The sequence below is a fragment of the Triticum aestivum genome, chromosome 6B (genome assembly GCF_018294505.1).
Source record: "Triticum aestivum cultivar Chinese Spring chromosome 6B, IWGSC CS RefSeq v2.1, whole genome shotgun sequence".
Taxonomy (NCBI): Eukaryota; Viridiplantae; Streptophyta; class Magnoliopsida; order Poales; family Poaceae; genus Triticum; species Triticum aestivum.
In genome coordinates this window covers 94214149-94217718 of record NC_057810.1, presented here as the reverse complement: position 1 = coordinate 94217718, position 3570 = coordinate 94214149, and the positions used below count along the sequence as shown (strand labels likewise).

The 3570-nt window shown below is 38.4% G+C and overlaps 1 long non-coding RNA gene across 2 annotated transcripts; it reads left to right on the top strand.

Moving 5' to 3' along the window:
* Positions 1-265: 265 nt before the first annotated feature.
* LOC123133630 (uncharacterized) lies at positions 266-2643 on the top strand. Of its 2 annotated transcripts, none has more exons than XR_006465327.1 (4): positions 266-571; positions 718-811; positions 1569-1741; positions 2254-2643. It is a non-coding gene; the product is annotated as an uncharacterized lncRNA (long non-coding RNA). The 2 variants fall into 2 exon arrangements; XR_006465326.1 differs by having other exon boundaries at positions 718-1399.
* Positions 2644-3570: the final 927 nt, after the last annotated feature.

The window sequence follows — 3570 nt, the reverse complement described above, 5'->3', positions numbered from 1 at the left end:
TGTTAATTAGAAATTAGGAGCCGTTAATATTGTGGGGCCACTTTTTTACGGTCTAGATTAACCCATCGAATTCTCTATCATATAACTGTAAAAAGAAAAGAAAAAGGCCCACGAACCAATCTGTTTGTAACTAAACAAGAATCCTAACTACACACTCATATATCATCCCTTCAAAAGGGAAAAATATAAACCAGCCCTCCCGGCCTATCCCTTAATTAATTCTCTCTCCCATGTAAACACGTCACTTCTACAAAAAAAAAAATCTAAACACGATCCCTTCATCGCTCTGTTCTCTACCCCGTATCTTCCTCTCCCTCTCCCTCACACGTATCTTCCTCTCTTTCTTTCTCTCTCTCTCTAAACCCTAGAAACTATCCCACCGACCCTTCCTTTCTCAGAAGAAATTCCACGCATCTCCTCTCTCCATTCTCTCTCTTCCCCCAGGGAAAACGAAATCATCTTCTCTCCACAAACTGAAGCAAGGGAGTTTTCGGCATGGATCCAGCTGATCAATGATCGTAATGCATCAAATTTTGGTTCCTCATCTGGATCTAAAAAACAACTGGATCAGGTTTGTTTCTCACATTGTTTTTACCAAGATTTGATCAAAGTTTCATACTCCTTTCTTTCCGATTTGTGCATTGAATAAACTTCAAAATTTGTGTTCCTTTGATCTGTTATATTAATGTTCTCCTTTCTATGTTTTCTGCAATTTAGGATCTAAACCAATGGCGACAATACAAAACAAACCCGGAAAGTACGCGGACACAGATTGATATATCAGTTCACATTATTCAATATCTGCAACACTGTATGGAATATTTTTCGTAGGTTCAGAACCTACAAGTAACCACTTTCAATTTGATTTTATGTTTGGGCAGCTTTTTTAGTTTCTTTCCAATATAATTGGTGTAGTTGATTGATTGCTTGACCAAAGCATTCAACGTCACAAACGGATTAAAAGTGGACCAGTTTGTGGGTTCCAAGTTTCTAAATATTATTCAGATGATATATGTAGTTGGGCAGTGCTACATCTTCGGTTTTTCTAATCTCCTCAACTTACATGCTTGATCACACTGTAATCCATGATGGACGATGCAGTGGAGAAGGGTTAACGCAAGGCAATGCTGGAGGTTCCATTTGTTAATCTGCTTTATCTAGCGTCTGCCTATCGGTCATCTCAACAAACTACGTGGGCAGGTGTTTCTCAATGGGCAGGCGTTTCCTCTCCACCAGTGCATCTCCAGAGTCACTCCCAACTGCCGGTAGCTAGGCCCATTATTGTCCTTAGTACGGCCCTAACAGCCACCAGCATACCGATTACAGCCTGTCTATTTCTAAAAAAAATCCTGCACTTTTCTTGGACCAGGGAAAGACGATAATCAGACCAACTAGATAGGTTGGTGTTCTCTCTATTGTGAATTCAAGTATACTCCTCTTTAAGTTTTACTGTCTGTCAAATTTTTTCGTTCTATAGTTAGTTTGATCCTCTGTTTACAGTTTAATGCCGACTAGCAAAATATCTTACTTCATTTAGCAAAACAAATTTATTGGTTTTTCACCAACAGCAAATGCGGATATGCATCGAACAGACTCCATGTACGTGTTACAAGACTGAAGGGCCCAAATCCTTTCTTTGAATTGACACATGTGGAGAAAAAGCATGCACTTCCCTTGAGCAGGGCGAAGACGAGAATCGGACCAACTAGATATGTTGGTCTTCTCTCAAATCTGCATTCAGGTTTACTCCTCCTCAAGTTTTACTTTTTGTCGAAATTTGTCGATCTAGGGTTAGTTTGATCCTCTATTCACAGTTTATGTCCGACAAGCAAAATATATTACTCTTTTTAGCAGAACTAATTTATCTTGGTGTTGACCAACAAACATATGCAGATATGTTTTCAACGGATCCCATGTATGTGTGTTGCTCAATCGAAAGGCTGAAAACCTGTGCCCATAAATGCTGCTCATGGAATATTCACTCACAAAGAAGAAGAAACTCAATAGCATCTATATTGATTGATCATTTTTTTCCAACACATTGTGCACTATTCATTGTTTTATTTCCACGGTCATACCATGGTTTATCGGTCTATCATTAGAGCACATGCATTAGTGACCAATATGGTATCTCTATTTCATTTTCCGTTATATGGAATCCATTATTTGAATCCTCGAGAAGCTGATTAGTCTTACCTACGATCAGCATTAAGACGAATAACTGTGTTTGTACATATGCTTCTCGACTGCCAGGACAGTGGGTTTAGGAAAGTGTTGAGGCGGGCGTTGTCTATACAGTGGCCGGATGCTGGATGCGCATTTTGCGGAGATGTCGATGCAATGGCACCGGAAGAGGGATTCATATCCGGTGGCAGCTATAGGCTGCGGCAGGGTAGTCCGGCATGGGCTCGCGGAAGACTGGAAATTTGGAAAAGGATGGGCGAGGACTACATAGAGAGGCAAACCGGACACAGCGAGGGGCAGATAGATGGCACGTCAACACGTTTTTTAGAGGTGGCTTCTACAGTTTTTGTTGTTGGACTACAAACAACAGAACATATACGGTTTGCATGTCTCCATATCTATGACTTTAGCCACAAACAGCATTTTAGATGGCATCTACAGTTTTTTTATTGAACAGATTGGGAGTTTTAAATAGCTTGAGATATAAGTTATTTAAATTATAATTAATATTTTTTATGGAGGATTTCATGAGTCGGTACTGCATAATAATATTGTTTTGTAATACGAGACAGGAAAACAAAGCGGGTTCCTCTACTTGGGAGATCGAAAGCAACTTTGAACATGCATCTACCTTTTCTACTATGATGTTCTATGATTTTTATATCTACTGCATTCCAAATTATATTTATAATAAATATTTTACGGTAACACAGGTTTGGTCAGGTTTTTGTAGAAGCATGTTAGCGATGATAAACTAATTGGGAAGAAAATTCAAAAGACTAGAACCAACAGGACAGTTGTATTGTGCATATGATGGTAATGAGGATAAAGATGAATTCATATTCAAGGAATCAAGACTTATGATAAATCTTACATTAACTCGCATATGTGGCTTATACGTAAAATACCAGTATACATATTGATGTTGCACATTCAAGGAAAAAAGGAAGTTAAAATTATTCAAAGACCAACAAAAAGGTACTGTCACTAACAATGGAATTAAAAGGATAAACATGTAAGATTTTTTGGTGCATTTCCATGTTCTTTCATAATATAAGTTTCATAGTGTTTTTAATAAACAATCAGCAACCAAACAATTTCTGAAGCTAGAAGCATCAAGACCTAGAAAGATAAGCGGGGTATTGATGTATATTTTAATAAAAACTAGGATTTAATAGAATATATGGGAGCGTATGATTTGTACTTTACATATATACTTCGTTGTTAATGCCTTTCTTTTGTGTCACAAAGTAAGAAAAAAACATTGGCCATCTGCTCTCATCACCACCAAGCACAACAAAGTACACGGCCTAGCACACCTTGACATCATCGGGAAGTGCAGTTCTCTCCCAGGTGTCTGCTCCATGTGCTAGCTAGAGTCGCATA